Here is a 22,160-nt window from a genome sequence, read left to right as displayed (position 1 = left end):
GGCATTGCAAAGGCTTCACATTCTGATTAGGCAACAGTTAGCAAGTCCCAAACTCTCTTGGGTTTATCATATCTAGGCTTCTCCTCCTTGCTTTAGTGACTTCTCAGGTCACATTCAGTGTCTAATATGCCTCTGCACTTTTCCACATCTGCTTAGCCCTTGTCTTTCTTATCAGAGGAAAAAATTTAAAAAACATAAAATAAAAATCTTTGTAAAACAGATTGTCACAGGCACAAAAGGCATTGAATAAAAGTCTAAAAAACAGCACCTCTATCATGCTCGTTTCATATAGTATGTTTATAAAACGGACCTTGACAACCTTCTCAGCAACAACACTGAATGATTCTGAGTGACTGTAGCACAATGTCATATTTATGTTATTTTAAATAATATTTAAATGATTATAGAGGTGAGGAATTAGGAAGAGTAGAGTAGTGGTAGTGAAGAAAACCTGAGAATGTTTTCCATGGTCATTGGATCACTCAAAGGGCCTGTAAAATAAAGCTTGCACAAATATTCTAGCTACAACTTAATTAACAAAATTAAAGCAGGATAGAAAGAAGCTAGAGAAAAGTCCTGACAAGTGGAATGAAGAAATAGCAATGGACATCACAGGCTAATAAGCTGCTAGGTCTTCTCACCAGAGGCCCCACCTCCACACATAATCAAAAGGAAACAGTTTATGGCAAGAAACACCTGTCGTGGTCACAGAAGTAAAAAACAACAAGGACTGGCTATAACTAGATTAATCAGAGATAAAGAAAAAGTTCAGGACAGAATGACCCCAAAGGTGATTATACCATCATTATAATGAAAAGTAACACTACAAGTAGAAGGAGGGTCAAAGGGGGATGAATACCATGACACTACGTGCCCTCCTCCCCCAAACAGAAGGTGGAGTCAAAATTTGGCACCACAAAATTCAGAAACAACCCACACTTGAAAAAATCATAAAATCCCAAGAACTGACTGACCCAGCAGCCAACTCACTAATCTGTCGCCTGCATTCACTTAGGACATGTACTTTCTCTTCTTTCACAGTAGCAGTCCTAGTGTCTTTGCCTCTACCTGAATGCAATTTACTTTTGCTCTTACTCGGACCATCACTTGGATTTGTTCTTTTTTGTTTTGTTATATTTTTTAATTTATGTTTTAAATTTATTTTTATATATTATTATTTAATATTTTTATATATTATATTTAATATTTTTATTTATTATTATTTAATTTCATTATTGATTAAGGTATTACATACGTGTCCTTATCCTCCTATTAACCCCCCAACACGCCCCACTCATGTCCTCACCCCCCCTGTTGTCTGTGTCCATTGGTTAAGCTTATATGCATGCATACAAGTCCTTTGGTTGATCTCTCCCTTTTACCCTCACCCTCCCCTACCTTCCCTCTGAGGTTTGACAGTCTGATCGATGCTTCTCTGTCTCTGGATCTGTTTTTGTTCCACAGTTTATGTTGTTCATTATATTCCATAAATGAGTGAGATCATGTGGTATTTATCTTTTTCTGACTGGCTTATTTCAATTAGCATAATGCTCTTCAGTTCCATCCATGCTGTTGCAAATGGTAAGAATTCCTTTTTTTTACCACAGCATAGTACTACATTGTGTAGATGTACCAAAGTTTTTTATCCACTCATCTGCTGATGGGCATTCAGGCTGTTTCCAAATCTTAGCTATGGTAAATTGTGCTGCTATGAACATAGGGGTGCATATATCCTTTCTGATCGGTGTTTCTAGCTTCTTAGTGGGATCGCGGGGTCAAATGGGAGTTCCATTTTTAGTTTTTTGAGGAAACTCCATACTGTTCTCCACAGTGGATGTACCAGTCTGCATTCCCACCAGCAGTGCATGAAGGTTCCTTTTTCTCCGCATCCTCCCCAACACTTGTTTGTTGATTGGTAGATGATAGCCATTCTGACAGGTGTGAGATGATACTGCATTGTCGTTTTGATTTATATCTCTCGTATAATTAGTGACTTTGAGCGTATTTTCATATGCCTCTTGGCCTTCCTTATGTCTTCTTTCAAAAAGAATCTATTTAGGTCAGTTGCCCATTTTTTATTGGGTTGTTTATCTTCCTTTTGTTAAGTTGTATGAGTTCCCTGTAAATGTTGGAGACTAAACCATTATCGGTGATAACACTGGCAAATATATTCTCCCATGCAGTGGGATTATGTGTTGTTTTGTTGATGGTTTCTTTTGCTGTGCAAAAGCTTTTTATTTTGATATAGTCACATTTGTTTATTTTCACTTTAGTTTCCATTGCCCTAGGAGCTGTATCGGTGAAGATATTGCTTCGGCATATGTCTGAGGTTTCGCTGCCTGTGGATTCCTCTAGTATTTTTATGGTTTCCCATTTTAAGTTTAAGTACTTTATCCATTTTTAGTTTATTTTTGTGTATGGTGTAAGTTGGTGATCTAGTTTCATTTTTTTGCATGTATCTGTCCAATTTTCCCAACAACTTTTATTAAAGAGACTGTCTTGACTCCATTGTATATTCATGCCTCCTTTGTCAAATATTAATTAGGCATACTGGTTTGGGTTGATTTCTGGGTTCTCTATTCTATTCAATTGATACATATGTCTGTTCTTGTGCCAGCACCAGGATGTTTTAAGAACAGTGGCTTTGTAATACAGCTTGATATCTGGTAATGAAATCCCACCTACTTTGTTCTTCTTTCTCAAAATTGCTGGAGCTATTTGGGGTCTTTTTTTATTCCAAATGAATTTTTGTAAAGTTTGTTCTAGGTCTGTGAAATATGCCATTGGTATTTTAATGGGGATTGCATTGAATCTATAGATTGCTTTGGGTAGTATGGACATTTTGATGATGTTGATTCTACCAAACCATGAACATGGTATGTTCTTCCATCTGTTTACGTCTTCCTCTATCTCTTTTTTCAGTGTCCTGTAGTTTTCCACATATAGGTCTTTTACCTCCTTAGTTAAGTTTATTCCTAGGTATCTTAATTTTTTGGGGGCGATGGTAAATGGGATTGCTTTTTTAGTCTCTCTTTCTGTAAGTTCACTATTGGTGTATAGAAATGCCATAGGTTTCTTGGCATTAATTTTGTTTCCTGCTACATTGCCAAATTCATTTATTAAGTCTAATAATTTTTGATGGAGTCTTTAAGGATTTCTATGTACAGTATCATGTCATCTGCGGATAAGGACAGTTTACTTATTCTTTTCCAATTTAGATGCCTTTTATTTCTTCTTCTTGTCTAATCACAATGGCTAATACTTCCAGTACTATGTCGAACAGGAGTGGTGAGAGTGGGCATCACTGTCTTTTTCCTGTTCTTAGAGGAAATGGTTTTATTTTTTGTCCATTGAGTATGATGTTAGCTGTGGGTTTGTCATATATGGTTTTTATTATATTGAGGTATGATCCTTCCATTCCCACCTTGCTGAGAGTTTTTATCAAGAAAGGGTGTTGGATTTTGTCAAATGCTTTTTCTGCATCAATTGATATGACTATGTGATTTTTATCTCTCAATTTGTTTATGTGTTGTATCATGTTTATTGATTTATCCTTGCATCCTTGGGATAAATCCTACTTGGTCATGGTGTATTATCTATCTGATGTATTGCTGCATCCTATTTGCTAGAATTTTATTGAGGATTTTGGCATCTATGTTCATGAGGGATATTGGCCTGTAATTCTCTTTCATTGTGTTGTCTTCATCTGGTTTTGGTATTAGGGTAATGCTGGCTTCATAGAATGAGCTTGGAAGTGTTCCTTCATCTTGAATCTTTTGGAATAGTCTGAGGAGGATAGGTTTTAGTTCTTCCTTGAATGTTTGGTAAAACTCCCCTGTGAAGCCGTCTGTCCCTGGGCTTTTGTTTGCTGGGAGCTTTTTGATGACTGATTCAATTTCTTCCATATTTATCAGCCTATTGAAATATTTAGAATCTTCCTGATTGAGTTTTGGAAGGTTGTATTTTTCTAAGAATATGTCCATTTCATCCAGGTTATCTAGTTTGTTGGAGAGGAGTTGTTCATAGTATTTTTTTAATCAATCTTTTGTATTTCTGTGGGGTCTGAGGAGCAGGGCCCGGCACCTTCCCGTTGGTCTCTGTGGCGGATTGCCGGGGCCCGCGCACATGGAGCCGGCAGAGGAGCGGGGACCGGCACCTTCCCGTTGGTCTCCGCGGCGATCGGGAAGCGGCCCCACCCCGCGCACACGGAGCCGGCCGAGGAGCGGGCCCGGCGCCTTCCCTTTGGTCGCAGAGGCTATCTGGAAGACTCCAGTGCCACCAGAGCAGGGCATGGTGGCTTCCTGATCTCGGCAGCCGGGAAGCCGCCAGGCCCTGCAAAGCCGGGCATAGAGGCTTCCTTAGTGGGGCAGTGGCAGGGAAGTCCCCAGACATGGCAGACAGAGCCCAGACAGCAGGGCTTGGGGGCTTCCTTAGTGGGCAGTGGCGGTGGAAACACCCCCAGGCCCGGCAGACAGGGCCCGGACTACAGGGCATGGGGCTTCCTTAGTGTGTCCGTGTCTGGGAAGCCCCCAGGCCTGGCAGACAGAGCACACTGCAGGGCATTGGGGCTTCCTTCACATGGCACATGGTGGCAGCAGGCAGAGAGCTACAGCAGGGCATGGGGGCTTCATCTCCATGGCTGCAGGGAAACCTCCAGGCCCCGCAGAGAGCAGAGAACCATGGGGAGTGGGCCTAAGCCATCAGTAGGATATCCTCTGAGAGCTCCTGAATTGTAGAGGGTTCAGGTTGGACTGAGGGACCCCCGTGCACGAATTTCGTGCACCAGGCCTCTAGTGTATAAAATAAGCTGCAAGACTGCCATTCTCGAGTTTTCTTAACCTGTTGAGATTTTGTTTTCTAACAACTGTCATCAGTTTGGCTTAAATAAAATCACAAAAGTTCTCTATAGGTTTGGACATTTCTTAAGTTGACAGTTGTTATTCTGTGATATTTTAAATAAACCTTCTATTTTGAGATAATTATGAATTCACATATAGTTGTAAGAAATAATGCATTGGTGATCAATTTGTAGCAAGTCAGTGAGTCAGGAAAGTATGAGAAACTCCCCAGTAAAAATGAAGATTATTTTAAAAACATCAATTTGAAGCTCTGGAAATGGTCCTAAGGGCAAACAAGAAAGTAAAATATCACCTGTAATTAAAATTTGACTAATCCAGGGATGCAGGTATAAGAGTAGGTCATGCAGCACTCTGTCCTCCCAGCCATCTTAAAAGGTCAGAGAGAGAGAGAAAATGGCGGCAGAATAGGCAGATGTGTCCTGGGCCTTGTCCTGCAGCGTATAGAAGGAACAACTAAGTCAAATAACATCCACCCCAAATTGGCAAAGTAGACACAGCTGGTGAGACAATTCTCAGCTAGGAAGGGCAGAGGACACCTGAAGAATGGCAAAATCAGGGATCTGGGCTGGAGAGAATTACAAGACCTCCAAGCCCAGAGGGTCAGAAGGAAGCCGCATGGCACCAAGGCAGCATCCCTTAGGACAGGCATAACATCTGACTGTGGAAAGGAAGTCCACAGGGCTGCTGGCAGCAGGGGATTCTATATATAAGCCCACAGCCACTAGAGGCTGAGCCCAGAGGGGGCAGCCTGAACAACTGCCCAAGCCATGCCATGCTAGGGGAGAGATAAATTTGTAGTGGTGCAGCTCTTCCCCTCTTTGTTCTTTGCTTTTATTCACTAAACCCAGTTCATGTGTTCTTTCAAATACAAACACTTACCCGTGGCTGAGGTGCAGGTATAGGTGCAGACTTTTGGAGTCTGGGGAGAGGCTGGAGAGAGGAGCATCTCAGGAAGAGGTGGCCGGGAGTCTGGCACTGAGACATACCTGACAAGCTGAACTTAGGCAACCATTTTCCCCTGAAGAGATAGCCCCTCTCTGCAGTCTCCTGGCAACCAATACAGCCACACCCAGACTACACCCTGAGTCGTACAAAGGATACCAAAATAAAAAAATCTGAATAGTCCCTGATAGCCCTTAGGGACTGGGCTGAAGAGAGGCTGTTCTGCCCCAGAAACCTCCCCAACTATAGCCCTGTCAGAAACAACCACTTGAGAGATTAAGATTGAAAGTGGGCAGATAGGCTAAGTGGGAAAACTGATCCCGCCTGCAGTCAGTCAAGGCTGTGGAGATAGACAAAAACAGAGGAGTGGTGGACCGCTTGGAACTTCAACAATCTAACAGGAAACTGAGAAGTGGCAGACAGTACAGAAGAATGTAATCTTCAATGAGCCCCCATGGGGCATTAAACTTGGCAGGCACTTCACTTTTTCATTTATATTTTTATTTTATTTTTATTTTGTTATCTCTCTTTTTTATTCTTTTTTTTCTGAATTTCCTTTTTTGTTTGTTTCTGTATTTTTATTTCTTCTTGGATTAATTTTTCATCATTCTATTTCTATTTTTTATATTTTATTTTTAAATTTTATCCTATTTTTAAATTAATTTTTAAATGTTTTTCTTCTTTCTCTTTCTCTTTCTGCTTATTCACTCATTCTCTTTCTATTTCCTCTATACTGAACTGAGGTCCTATCCTTATTCATCCAATTCCTTAACCTTACTTTCTGCATATAAGCTTGGCCTCTACAGATTCTGCCCTCACCCACTTTTCTCAGTTTTTGGTGTTTGCATTTTTTGATTTATCTGTTTGTTCTGTGGTGTTTTCTCTCCATACATATATATTATTTTCCTTTTTCATCCTTTATCTTCTTTTTCCTTTCTCTCTGACCATTTTTTCTTTCCTTGATATCATCTGTGCTCTCTTTTCTCTCCCGTAATTCTCTTTACTCTGGTGGTCACTTATATTGGGGTTACTGGTGTTGTGAGTACATTTGTGTTTTGTTCCCTTTGTGTCATGTCTTGTCAAATTGCATTTTGTCCTCTTTGATCAATGTGGTAAAGAGCGAGGCACAAAACCAGACATCCAGAGAGGAGACTCCATCCACAAATGGGTCAATAGCACTCCAGACCCAACTACAGAGGCAGGAAGATGGTGGCAGTGAGGGAGAGTGCATAAGTGAGTGAGTGGGGGAGGTGAAAGGAGAGTGTGTGGACCTGTGGGATGTTTGTGTGTGTGTCCATGAGTGAAGGACAGTTAGATCCTGCAAGATATTTGGGGGCAGGAAGACTGGGCTCGCCTAGCCGGGCAGCCTCTGCTACCATTGCCAACAGTTCAGGGCAGCTGGCTCTACCACAGAGGCCATGACTTCTTGAAGGGGTGATCTGCTATGACTTGGAGCCCAGGGTGCCCTCAGAAATGACCTAGGACTCTATAGATACCCCAGAAGGAACCTGTTGTCTTGGATGCAGTCCCATGGTCACCGAGAATTCAGCCTCCCAGGCCACAGGCTCCTGTGAGTTCTGAAACATACTCCCTCTGGCCAGCCCAATGCTTTATCCCAGAGCACCACAACCACCCAAGCAGCAGCAGCACTAGGAGCAGCAGCCCAGAGAGCAGCATGCACCAATCTGAGGAGCAGCAGCCCCACACAGCTGGCCCACATCTGAGGAGCAACAGCTCCATACAGCCAGAGAAGCCACCAATGAAGAGAGCAGCTGTGTGAGCATCACCCACTAGAGGAGCTGATGCCCACTGAGGAGCAGCCACTGCCATGACCACCCGAGGAGCAGCCACCACCCAAGGAGCCACTGCCACCTAAGGAGCAGCCCCGGCATGACTCAAGACCTATATCCTTCAGTGAGAGCAAAAATGGGGAGACAAAGAAACCCCCAAAGGAAAGAAAAGGGTGAATCACCAGAAAAGGATTTAAGCGAAGCAGAGGATGCAATATGTCAGAAAAAGAATTCAGAATAAGGATCATACAGTTCATAAACCAGATGGATGAAAAAAATCAATAACATATGTAAGAACAAATAAAGAGTGATATAGCTGCAATAAAAAACACTATGGAAAGTTTCAACAGTAGAATAGGAGAAACAGAGGACCAAATTAGCAAATTAGAAGACAGGAAAGAAAAACACACCCAAACTGAACTGAAATTGGAGAAAAAAAATTAAAAGACAGGAGTCAGAGCCTAAGGGAGCTTTGGGACAACATAAAACGTAGCAACATAAGAGTACTATGGGGTGTCAGAATGACAGGAAAAGAAACCAGGGTTAGAAAACCTATTTGAAGTAATAATGTTAGAAAACTTCATGACTGTGGGGAAGAAAAAAATCACACAAACACAGAGAGTTCCAGACAAGATGAACCTCAAAAGACACACAACAAGACATTTCATAATTATGATGGCAAACGTTCAGGACAAAGAGAGAATCGAAAGGGGTACAAGACAGAGACAGAAAGTTACGTACAAGGGATCTCCCATTAGATTATCAAATGATTTATCAACAGAAACACATCAGGCTAGAAAGGAATGGAAGGAAGTATACAAAGTGATGCAAAGCAAGGGACGAAATCCAATAATACTCTCTCCAGCAAGGCTATCATTCAAAATTGAAGGGGAAATAAGGAACTTCACAGACAAAAAAAGGCTAAGGGAATTTATCACTACCAAGCCAGCAATGCAAAAAATGCTAAAAGAAAGGTGTAAAAAGAAGAAATAAAAAGGGAAGAAGAAACACAGGCACAAAAAATAAAAATGGCTACAAACAAGTACCTATCAATAATAACTTTAAACATAAATGGACTAAATATTCGAATCAAAAGTCATTGAGTGGATGAATGGATTAAAAAAAAATGATTGATATATATGCTGTCTACAAGAAACCCACCTCAGAAAAAGGGACTCAAAACAGACTGAAAATGAAGGGATGGAAAATATATTTCAGGCAAAAGGAAATGAAAAAAAAAAAGCTGGGGTAGCAATACTTATATCTGACAAAATAGACTTCAAAGTGAAGGCCATAACAAGAGATAAGGAAGCCCACTTCATAGTACTAAAGGGATTGACACAACAAGAGGATATAACCCTGATAAACATAGATGTACCCAATGTAGGAGCACCCAAATACAGAAAAACAAAACAAAACAAAAAAAAACTCCTGAAAGATATCAAGGGTGAGATCAACAACAATACAATCATAGTAGGGGACTTTAAATTCCACTGATATCACCGGATAAATCCTCTAGACAAAAAATCAGCAAAGAAACAGCAATCCTAAATGACTCACTAGATCAGATGGACTTAATTGACATCCTCAGAACATTTCACCCCAAAGCCATGGAATATACATTTTTCTCAAGTGCACATTGGACATTTTCAAAGATAGACCACATATTGGGTCACAAGCAAAGTCTCTCCAAATTCAAGAAGACTGAAATCATATCAAGCATTTTCTCAGACCACAATGGCATATTAGAAATAAACTACAATAAGAACAATAAAAAAATTTAAACACTTGGAAGCTGAATAGCATGTTATTAAACAATTAGAAGCTCTGTGCATGAAATTCGTGGACGGTGGGAGGTTGTCCCTCAGCCCAGCCTGTACCCTCCCCAATCTGGGACATCCCTCTCACAATCCAGGACTGCTGGCTCCCAACTGCTTGCCTGCCTGCCTTCCTGATTGCCCCTAACCGCTTCTGCCTGCCAGCCTGATCACCCCCTAACCACTCCGCTGTCAGCCTGATTGATGCTTAACTGCTCCCCTGCCAGCCTGTTTGCACCCAACTTCCCTCCTCTGCCAGCCTGGTCACCCCTAACTGCCCTCTCCTGCAGGGTTGATCACCTCCAACTGCCCTCCCTTGCAAGCCTGGTCCCTCTCAACTTCCCTCCCTTGCAGGCCGGGTGCCTCCCAACTGCCCTCTCCTGCTGGCCATCTTGTGGTGGCCATCTTGTGTCCACATGGGGGCAGGATCTTTGACCACATGGGGTTCAGCTATATTGTGTGTTGCAGTGATGATCAATTTGCATATTACTCTTTTATTAGATAAGATAGAGGCCTGGTGCACGGGTGGGGGCCAGCTGGTTTGCCCTGAAGGGTGTCCCGGATCAGGTGGGGGTTCCCTTGGGGCGTGGGGCGGCCTGAGCGAGGGGCCTGTGGTGGTTTGCAGGCCGACCACGCCCCCTGGCAACCCAAGCATTGGCCCTGGTATCTGGGATTTATTTTCCTTCTACAATTGAAACTTTGTAGCCTTAAGTAAATAAATACAATTTGTATATCTCTGATGAGAATAAGAGATTCTCTGAATGTGGTTCTTTGAAATGTAACTCTTGCAAGCTATTAGAACCATATGGGCTTAGTTAAGAGAAATAGCACCAGGAGAACAACAATATAATCTCTTTCTACATTATAGCTATGAATTCCTTGAATTGACTCTAAATAAAATGGGGTCTAAGTAGATTCCTTAATACATTTTGTTAATTGCTTCATAGTTATGTTTTATGGAATCAGAAACAATATAACACAGGCCCTAAGTGTTTAAACTTTGGAGGTGCCATTCCTATTTAGACTTTATCACCTACTAACTATATAAACATGACAAATTATTTAACACTCTTAGCGGTTATTGTTTTTGATGTTGTTATTGTTGCCTTTTTATTTATTTATTTTTGGTGAAGATTAAATAGCATTATACAAGTGAAGAGTTTATCACATTTAAATACTAAAAAGATGTTAATGACATTATAAGTATTAATGTTAATGACATTATTACTAGAATTATGTAAAAAGTGGTAAAAATTCTAAAGTAGAATATTTGAAAAGCAGAATACCATGGACTATAAAATATATTTTTTACAAAGACATAGCCATAGATGAATTGTTGAAAGGAAACTCCTATTGGCTTTTACTCCAAGGAAAATTTATTAAAGCTAAAGTATTCATGTTCTATTTATAATGATGGAGTCTTTTGATTCAATAATTAACAAAATCAAAGGGTCTATTGAATTCTAAGTTTAAGATAAGTATGACAACACTGTTAATTCTCGCTGTTTTTCCCCCCAAAGTCACCATTCCATAGGTAACCCTACTCCATCCAATTAAGTAACCACCTTTCCTATGGCACTACACTTTGCTGTTTTCTTTCTCCTTTAGTCCTATAAATACACTGGCACCTGGCCTTTAACACTTATTTCTTTCCATTTGTCTTCTTCACACTTTAGCATGGCTAACTTCTATCAACTAGATTTCAAATCCTCCAAGAAGCCTGTTGGGGTCATGCACCTCCACAATGCCCAGCAGCATCAAATACTTTCCCTACTAGAACATAAATCCCTATTTTGTAATTGCATTTAACATGCCAGATTGACTCCGTAGATCAGTGATATTCAGTGATTTCAGCCCTATTGACATTTTGGATTGGGTGGATCTTAATGTGTGTAGGTAAAAGGAGAACTAGCCTGTGCATTATGGGATATCCAGCAGTATCCCTGGCTTCTAACTATTAAATGCTGGCAGCAATTACTTTCATCCTTAGTATGACATCCAAATAATTCCCAGTCATTGCCAAATGTTTCTGGGGAGAAAATTGATCCTGGTTGAAAATCACTACAACAGAAAAATGAATCTCAATCATGCTGTCTTGGGAAAGTCTGTTTCAATTGATTGTGTTTGAGATGAAACTTGATCAGGATTCAAAATAAAGAATAAGACAAAAGAAAAAATACACTTAGCTTGTATTAATCACAAAAGATTAATCTCTATCTTAGTTGTGGACTATAATAAAACCTGACACTTTGGGGACAATTATTAGATATTTTGGTATGATGAAATGAATAAATTAGCTATCTGTGCTTATCTATATCACACACATGATTGCACATTTTATTGTCATTCTCTATTTTTTATTATCTCTATGTTACACACTCCTTGCAAGAATTTGTCTTTATATTTCCACAAGAGGCCCAGTGCATGAAAACTCGTGCACTTGGGGGGGTCACTCAGCCCGGACTACGCCCTCTCGCAGTCCAGGACCCCTCAGGGAATGTCCACTTGCCAGCTTCCCGGGGGATCAGGCCTAAGCTGGCAGTCAGACATTCCTCTGGCAGGCTGGGAGTCCTCAGGGGTTGTCTGACTAATGGCATAGGGCGCTGCTAAAGCCGTTAGTCAGACATCCTTGGCACTGCTGCAGAGTTGGGAGAGGCTCCTGCCACCGCCGCTGCACTGGCCAACCATGAGCTGGCTTCTGGCTGAGCAGTGCTCCCCCTGTGGAAGTGCACTGACCACCAGGGGCAGCTCCTGCATTGAGCATCTGTTCCTTGGTTGTCAGTGCACATCATAGCGACCGGTTGTTCCTGGTCATTCCGCCTTTAAGGTCAATTTGCATAGTACCCTTTTATTATATAGGATTCTATCATAGTACATTTAACTTTTTGTTGTTGTTAATCTTCAACCAAGGTTATTTTTTCCATTGAATTTTAGAGAGAGTAGAAGCTAGGAAGGAAGAGAGAGAGGGAGAAAGAGAGAGAGAGAGAAAAGGAGAAGCAGAGAAAGGGAGAGAGAAAGAGAGAGGAAATCAATGTGTCACACTGATTGGTTGCCTACCCCATATGCCCCAGCCAGGGGCAGGGATTGAACCTGCAACCCAGGTACATGCCCTTGATCAGGAATCAGATGCTCTGAACACTAAGCCACATTGACTAGGGCCGTGGTCGGCAAACTGTGGCTCGCGAGCCACATGCGGCTCCTTGGCTCCTTGAGTGTGGCTCTTCCACAAAATACCACGGCCTGGGTGAGTCTATTTTGAAGAAGTGGCGTTAGAAGAAGTTGAAGTTTAAAAAATTTGTCTCTCAAAAGAAATTTCAATCATTGTACTGTTGATATTTGGCTCTGTTGACTAATGAGTTTGCCGACCACCCGCTAGGGCTATTTAATAACTAATATGTATTTTTGAAAGGGTATATAAATGAGTTAATGAATAACTGCAGGAACCTTCCTTGTTCCTTTTGTGGCAGAGACTGCTGGATGAAGTGTTCTATTATCAATAAAAGTTTGGCCATTCGATATCTATTCTCTTTTTCTCAAGCAAAAAACAAAAACAAAACAAAATTGATTTTATTAGAGAAAGAATATTCCAGCTTAAGGACTATATTTTCTAGCCTTTTTGTAGCTGGGTGTGGTTATGAGAATATATCTGGCCAGTGAGATGCATGAAGAAATTGTTGAATGTGGTTTCTGGAGAAGCTCATTAGGAGTAAGGGGAAAAAATGACACATCTTTTTCTATGTTTCATCTTCTTATTTTCTTGCTCCCTAATACAAATGGCTGGAGATCCAGATGCTATCTTTGACTATGAAATGACTTTAGAATAAAGGTAATTTGGTCAAGATAGGAAGCAATAATCATAATCATGTGTTACCATACCAGTTCAGACTGTTCACCTTTAAATTTGAGTGAAAAATAAATTCAGTCTAGTTTCTGATCTTTGTTACTAACAGCTTAATACAATTTGTAGCTACTACAATAGTCAATAGAACACTATTGAAAAGCCTATTGTTTATCTTTCACTATCGTAAGCACTTTTCATGGGAAAAGGGCATACATTTTAATTGTCTCATTTTATCATAATGCTTATGAGTACTGATATATCACCCTATGATTTGGGCACATGTATTGATCTGGTTTCTCATATTAAACTATTGTGTTCCTTTATAAAAATGAAGTCAAGCGTTTTGTTTTTTTCAGAATTACAAAGATGCCTTTAATACATGTCTAGATTCCACTTCACATTGTTCAATTGCCTTTAACGGAATTTTCTTGCTGTTAATTTGTTGTTCATGTAAGATTGGCTCCTTTCAGAGTTTTTAGTAAAGATTGCAAACTACACATACAAAGAAAATGATTGACATGCCTGCTGTTAAGTAGTTGCTTTTAGAAAAATGAATCTTTTCTTTCTATCAAGATTCAGTTACTTAAATTCACCCAAATGGAATGGAAATTGCTCTTTCAACTTGAAATGTTCACTTAAGGATAAATGTCTATTGGTAATTACACTCAATGTCCACCATCTTTATGATGTAAAAAAGTAATTTTCCAATATTCTATTGAATATTTAAATGGTAAAATTGTGAAAATATTTTAAGATTTTAGTGAGAGAACTCTAAAATATTTGTAGGCCTCAGATTCTCCCACTAATTGCTTAAAAGTATGCACTCAATAGCATAAACCCTCATTCCCTCTCAGCTCCCCAAAATATAAAAGTAATAAGAAACTTTGTTAATTTATTTTCTCATAAAAGTTACATTGCATTTTTTCAAAAATGTGAAAGCTGCACTTTTGTTCCTCTCTTACATCTCATTCATGTGTTTGGGTATTATTTTCTCTTTCATAGGTAAATAAGAAATATGTTATTCTAAAGGAGAAAAATAAGAAAATTTTTGAGTAGATGAAATTTGAATCAGTTCCATAACAAATAGAGCAGTGATCATTTGGAAGGCAGATTACTTAGAACAATAATAGGAATGGAGAATACATTGCCACATTATAGTCATTGTAAAAAAAAAGTAATATAATACATTTAATCCAGCTGTTTTAAACCAAATAAAAACAATTAATTGTGTGGCAGTTCTAAAAGATCTTAGGTACAATTTTGTTATTAACCTATTGATAATATAATAGGAAGACAACTTTAATTTTTAACTTTTATATATCTTATTATTACTTGGAATATATTTACAACATTCTGGGTGGGTAGAGTTGTTTGAAATTCATATGGAGAATACATTCTATTAGATACAAAAAAGGCATTTTAGCTTATTGAAAAACATGATCCTCAGTTTAGGAAATCATACACATTACTTTCTTCAGTGTTTTTATGAGAACTATAATTAATGTTTTTCTGAATATATTTCATCTAGACCAGTGATGGCAAATCTAGCCATTTCTGATGACATGTGGCCTCATGCCGAGGATGAAACATTTGCTGCTCCTGAGGATGAAACATTTGTGACTAGAGTCTTGGAGTTAGTTTTTTTCCTCAAAGTGACACACTAACCGAGTTATGCACAGTTTTTTGGTGAAGTTTGACACACCAAGCTCAAAAGGTTGCCCATCACTGATCTAGACTATGTGAAATTTATTAGGCAGAGTGTGTGGCATGATAAGTAGAGAAAGAAAGCACCTGAAAAAGAGACCACAGAGGCAATGGGGAAATTAGGAACAATGAACTAAAAGTATTTGGGAAAGTGAGTTCTCAACACTGTAAAAAATTACTAAAAAGTTAAACAAGACTGATGAAGCTTTAGCCAGACTCATCAAGAAACAAAGAGAGACAGAGACAAAAACAAACAAACAAAAAAACAATACAAAAGATCAATGAAACCAAGAGCTGGTTCTTTGAAAGGATAAACAAGATTGATGAACCTCTAGCCAGGCTCACCAAGAAGCAAAGAGAGAGGACCCAAATAAACAAAATCAGAAATGAAAGAGGAGAAATAACAACTGATCTCACAGAAATACAAATGATTATGAAAAATACTATGAACAACTCTATTCCAACAAAATGGACAACTTAGATGAAATGGACATATTCTTAGAAAAATACAATCTCCCAAAACTCAATCAGGAAGAATAAAAAACCTGAATAGGCCAATAACTACCAAAGACATTGAAGCAGTAATCAAAAATCTTCAAGCAAACAAAAGACCTGGTCTGGATGGCTTTACAGGGGAGTTCTACCAAGCATTCAAAGAAGAACTAAAACCTATCCTCCTCAGACTATTCCAAAAAATTCAAGAGGAAGCAACATTTCCAAGCACTTTCTATGAAGCCAGCATTAACCTCATTCAAAATCAGATAAAGACACTACTAAAAAAGAGAACTAAAGGCCCTCATGAACATAGATGCCAAAATCCTCAACAAAATTCTAGCAAATAAGATTCATTATATTAGAAATATCATACACCATGACCAGTGAAATTTATTCCAGGGATGTAAGGATGGTATATATCTGAAAATCAATAAATGTGATACATCACATAAAGAAACTGAGAGACAAAAATCGGATAATCATATCAATAGATGCAGAAAAAGCATTTAACAAAATCCAACACCCTTTCTTGATAAAAACTCTCAGCAAAGTGGGAATAGATGGATCATACCTCAACATAATAAAAGCCATATATGACAGACCTACAGCCAACATCATATTCAATGGGCAAAAACTAAACTCATTTCCCCTGAGAATGGGAACAAGACAGGGATGCCCACTTTCACCACTCCTGTTTGATATAGTACTGGAAGTGCTAGCCATAGTGACCAGAAAAGAAGAAGAAATAAAAGGCATCCAAATTGGAAAGGAAGAAGTAAAACTGTCTTTATTCACAGATGACATGATACTATACATAGAAAACCCCAAAGACTCCATCAAAAAACTACTAGACCTAATAAATGAATTTGGCAATGTAGCAGGATATAAAATTAACACCCAGAAATCTACGGCCTTTTTATACACCAATAATGAACTCAAAGAAAGAGAAATGAAAAAAAAAACAACACAACACAATCCTATTTACCATTGCACCAAAAAAACTAACATACCTAGGAATAAACTTAACTAAGGACGTAAAAGACCTATACTCGGGAAAACTACAGGACATTGAAAAAAGATATAGAGGAAGATATAAACAAATAGAAGAACATACCATGTTCATGGATTGGTAGAATCAACATTATTAAAATGTCCATACTACCCAAAGCAATCTAAAGATTCAATGCAATCCCCTTTAATATACCAATGGCATACTTCAAAGATCTAGAACACACTCTCCAAAAATTCATCTGGAATAAAAAAAAAGACCCGATGTAATACTTTAAACAACAAAATAAATAAATAAATAAATAAATAAATAAATAAATAAATAAATAAAACTTAAAAAAAAGACCCAGAATAGCCAGAGCAATCCTGAGAAAGAAGAAGAAAGTTGGAGGGATCACATTACCAGATATCAAGCTATATTACCAAGCAACAGTTCTCAAAACTTCCTGGTACTGGCACAAGTACAGTCATATAGACCAATGGAACAGAACAGAGAACCCAGAAATCGACCCAAGCCATTATGCTCAATTAATATTTGACAAAGGGGCAAATGCATACAATGGAATCAAGACCGTCTCTTCAATAAATGGTGTTGGGAAATTTGGTCAGATACATGGAAAAAAATGAAACTAGATCACCAACTTACACAATACACAAAAACAAACTCAAAATGGCTAAAGTACTTACATGTAAGACAGGAAACTATAAAAATTCCACAAGACTCCGTAGGCCACAAAATCTCAGACATATGTTGTAGCAATATCTTTACAGACCCAGCCCCTCTAGGGCATTGGAGACTAAGGAGAAAATAAACAAATGGGACTACATCAAAATAAAAAGCTTCTGCACAGCAAAGTAAACCATCAACAAAACAACAAGAAAGCCCAATGCATGAGAGAACATATTTGCCAATGATAGCTCCAAAATTTAGAAAACTCATACAACTTAACAAAAGGAATATAAACATTCCAATCAAAAAAATGGGCAAAGGATCTGAATCGACACTTTTTGCAAGAGGACATACAGAAGGCCCAGAGACATATGAAAACATGCTCCAAGTCACTAATCATCCGAGAGATGCAAATCAAAACATATGCTGGCGAGGATGTGGAGAAAAAGGTACCCTGGTGCACTGCTGCTGGGAATGCAGACTGGTGCAGCCACTGTGGAAGATAGTATAGCTTCCTCAAAAAGTTAAAAATGGAACTCCCATTTGACCCAGTAATACCACTTCTAGGAATATATCCCAAGAAACCAGAAACACCAATCAGAAAGGATATATGCACCCCTATGTTCATAGCGGCACAATTTACAATAGACAAGATTTGGAAACAGCCTTAGTGCCCATCAGCAGATAAGGGGATTAGAAAACTGTGGTACAGAGAATGAATGGCTGCAGCAGCTGCCACTGCTGATGAGGGGGAGGCAGAGGCTCCAGCGCAGGGGGTGCACCCGGGGCCCAGGTCCGGCCCCAGCTACCGCTATGGAGCTTGCCAGGAGCCCCCGTAGCCCCGTGCACATGGAGATTCCCAAACTGGCAACAGCATTCTGGATTGCCTGAACGGGCAGCGGCTTCAAGGCCTGTACTGTGATGTGTCAGTGGTGGTCAAAGGCTATGCCTTCAAGGCCCACCAGGCCGTACTTGCTGCTAGCAGCTCCTGCTTCTGGGTGTGTTCAGCAGCAGCCGGAGCGCTGTGGTAGAGCTGCCGGCGGCTGTGCAGCCCCAGTCCTTCCAACAAATCCTCAGCTTCTGCTACACAGGCCGGCTGAGCATGAATATGGGGGACCAGTTCTTGCTCATGTACACGGCTGGCTTCCAGCAGATCCAGGAGATCATGGAGAAGGGCACTGAGTTCTTCCTCAAGGTGAGCTCTCCCAGCTGCGACTCCCGGGGCCTACATGCCGAGGAGACTCCGTCTTCTCAGACATTGAGCTGGACGGCCTGCAGCACCCCGTTGCCCCTGGTGTCCCATGTCAAGACAGAGCAGCAGGAGTCGGACCCTGTGCAGTGCACGCCCGTGGCCACCTGGCTGTGGGACAGCAGCCAGAAGGAGGCCGGGGTTGGCCGCAGCAGTGGTGGCAACGGTAGCGGAGAAATGGCCAGGTTCTCCACATTAGACCTGGCTGCCAGCCGGCCACCTCAGCAGGCGGAGTGGTGAGCGGGCCCAGCCTGTCGGAGCTGACCAGACTTGGTACCTATACTAGCGACAGCCCGGCTCCTGTCATAATGAGGAGGACGAGGAGGAGGATGCAGGCGAGGAGGGCACAGACCAGCAATACCGGCAGATCTGCAACACGTACACCATGTATGGCATGATGAATGTCTTTGGCCGAGAAGGTGGAGGCCCTCCCGGAGCAAATGACCCCTGAATCCCGGACTCGCGTCCGGGTGAGGCAGGACTTGGCGTCTCTCCCAGCCGAACTCATCAACCAGGTCGGTAACCGCTGCCAACCCCAAGCTCTATGATAAGGTCGACCCCCGGAGAAGCTAGAGCTGGTGACAGGCACCAATGTGTACCTCACAAGGGCACAGCTCATGAACTGCCATGTCCGTGCAGGCACACGGCACAAGGTCCTGCTGCGGCGCCTCCCGGCCTCCTCCTTTGACCGGAACACACTGGCTAACAGCTGTGGCACTGGCATCTGCTTTTCCACCAACGATCGCAAACCGCTGGACAGTCGCATCCTCCATGCTGTCAAGCACTACTGCCAGAACTGTGCTCCGAACTTCGAGGAGAGCGAAATGAATGCCATTGTGGGCCACATGTGCACCAATGCCTGCCGCGTCCTGGGAAGAGCTGGGTTCCCAAGGGGAAGCCGCCTGAGGGTGATACCCACACCACCTTCATCAGTGACACAGGCAAGCTGGAGCCAGACATGATGGGCGTGGAGCTCAGCTTTGAAACAGCCAGCCATGATGGTGAGGCTGGCCTCTCAGCCGAAGCCCTCCAGTAACCCCCACCAAGCCCTCCATGAGGCCATCACACTCCCCCTCCTGTCAACCACCCACCCACCATCTGGTCACGAGCTACTTCTGTCTTTCCCTCCTCAGGACTCGCAGCCTGTGCTGCATACTCCAGCCTCTTGGCCTGCAGTCCCACCCCTGACCCCAGTCTGAGTGGGATGGGAGAGGGTGGCCGTGGTGCGAGCTCTGCGTGGCTCTCTCTCTCTCTCTCTCTCTCTCTCTCTCTCTCTCACACACACACACACACACACACACACACACACACACACACACACACTCGTGCACAGTCAGGGAGTACTCACTCCCCCCTCTCCTAATTTCTAGCAATTGTTTTCCCATTCCACTCAACCAGGCCTGGCAGGGGAGGGGCAGTCTAGGGGCAGTCCTCTGCTCCACCCTTCACTGCAGCCCCATGGGACTCGCAGGGGCTCCGGGCTGCTCAGGACCCCTCCTGCCACCACCTCCCAGTGCTTCCACGTTTCCAAAAGCGCCTTCCTGTCTCCTTCGTCTGTCTCTGCATCTGGGGCTCGGGTAGGCGAGGCTGTAGGGACTGCTCTTGTGACAGCTGAGGAAACCTGAGGCTCAGAGAAATTACACCACTGACCTAAGCCGACCTAAGGTGGGAGGCGGTGGTGAGCCCAGCGCCCTCTCTCCCCCACCCTGTACTCAGCCTCTCTTGCCCCATCAGTCCCCTCACACCTGAGTGGGGCAGGTCCTGAGTGGGGGTACAGACCCAGAGTTTCTGAGGATAGGAGGAGAGGTTTTGGAGGCTCACAGGTGCGTGTGCGTGTGACTGTGGACAAATTCACTTATTAAATCTGGTAGTTATGAGGTGGATTGTGTAAGTAGAAGGATACAAACATGTATCCAAAAATTGATGGCATTTTTATATATTAACAATGAACTCTCAGAAGAGAAACTAAATATATATATATATTTAATATATAATATTTTAAATATATAAATATAATATATTACAAATATATATAATAAATATATACTAGGTGTACCAGTTAATAATGGTGGATTTTGTAATCAAAGAAAACACAATAACTTCAAGAGAAACATCAAAAGTGCTTTATTCAAAGTAATGTCCATCGCTAGCTACACATTTCCCCCATCTTTCAGGTAATTTGTGGATACACTCCCAATAGAACTTTTCTTGTTTTGAGGCAAACCATTCAAAGACCCAATTTTCCACTTCTTCATATGTTTTGAAGGGCTGCTCAGAAAGTGTGTGTGCCATCAATTGGAACAAGTGGTAATCTGAAGGAGCAAGGTCTGGTGAATATAGCGGGCGGGTTAATACTTCCCAGGCAAGATCTTTTAACGTGTCTTTAACTGGTTTTGAAGTGTGATGGTGCGTCATCATGAAGCAAAATTATTTTGCCATGTCTTCTGGCCCATTCTGGTCATTTCACGATCAAAGCATGGTTCAAATTGATTATTTGTTGTCGATAGCTATAGTATTAATGGTTTCACCTGGTTTTAGAAGCTCATAATACACCATATCTTCCTGATCCCACCAAACACAGAGCATTGTCTTCTTTCCAAAGCGATTTGGCCTTGCAGTCGATGTTGATGGTTGACCTGGATCAACCCATGATTTTGTGCATTTGGGATTCTCAAAATAAATCCACTTTTCATCGCCAGTCACAATCCGATGCAAAAAAGACTTTCTTTAGTGTATTGAAGCAACATTTTACTGATGACTTTTCAGTTTTCCATTTGTCTTTTATTCAGTTGATGTGGCACCCAATTTCCTTCCTTTAAAATCTTTCCCATTGCTTGTAAACAGTTGGAAATTATTTGCTGAGCAGTGTTTAATCTTTCTGCAAGTTGTTTTTGAGTTTGACACTCATCTTCATCTAATAATGCTTGTAATTGTTGCTCTTCAAACTTTTTTGGTTGACCTGGATGTTCTTTGTCTTTCACATCGAAATTATCACTTTTAATGGATTTAAACCAGTGTTCACAAGTATCTTGAGATGGAGCATGTTCACCATTAGCTTCCTGAAGTATACGATAACTTTTTCTTCAAAATAAAGTAATGAATCAAAACTTCCCACAAATGCTCTTTTTTGGCATGAAATTCAACATTTTTAAGCTTAAAGATATCTATGATGTTAACACCTTCAGCAAATTTGACATATGAAGTTTTGAAGCTTGCAGTCAATACAACACAATAGCATACATATCAAATCGCATACATATCAAAATATGTGTAACTCCATCTATTGGAAAAATCTGCATTATTAACTGGTACATCTAATATATACTGTATATACTAGAGGCCCAGTGCATGAAATTTGTGCACTGGGGAGGGGGTCCCTCAGCCCAGCCTGCCCCCTCTCACAGACTGGGAGTCCTCAGGGGATGTGCTACTGATGGCTTAAAGCGGGCCTAAGCTGCAGCCTGGCCTCCCTCTGCAGGAGGTGACCGGGCTGATCAGGGGAAGGTGCCAGCCCCATCACCCCGCTGCTGCTGCCACTGCCACAGTCACCAAGGTGTTTTCATTAACACAGACTCCAGTCCCTTCACCATGAAAAAATTACAACGTTTTTTAGGCATTTTCAAGATGATTCTTTCATAGGATATGACATTTCTTTTTTTCTTTTTTCTTTTTTATCCTCACCTGAGGATATGTTTCCAGTGATTTTTTAAAATATATTTTATTGATTTTTTACAGAGAGGAAGGGAGAGGAATAGAGAGTCAGAAATATCGATGGGAGAGAAACA

General features: G+C 41.1%; 1 pseudogene across 1 annotated transcript in view; it reads left to right on the top strand.

Moving 5' to 3' along the window:
• LOC307104084 (nucleus accumbens-associated protein 1-like) overlaps positions 1-19,411 on the top strand; it is a 36,426-nt pseudogene extending 17,015 nt beyond the window's left edge. Inside the window, exon 2 of the transcript in view lies at positions 17,966-19,411. The product of the transcript in view is annotated as a nucleus accumbens-associated protein 1-like (transcript). The remainder of the gene's footprint in view (positions 1-17,965) is intronic.
• Positions 19,412-22,160: the final 2,749 nt, after the last annotated feature.

Source organism: Cnephaeus nilssonii (genome assembly GCF_951640355.1).
Source record: "Cnephaeus nilssonii genome assembly, chromosome: 8".
Taxonomy (NCBI): Eukaryota; Metazoa; Chordata; class Mammalia; order Chiroptera; family Vespertilionidae; genus Cnephaeus; species Cnephaeus nilssonii.
This window is presented reverse-complemented; position numbering and strand designations above follow the sequence as displayed.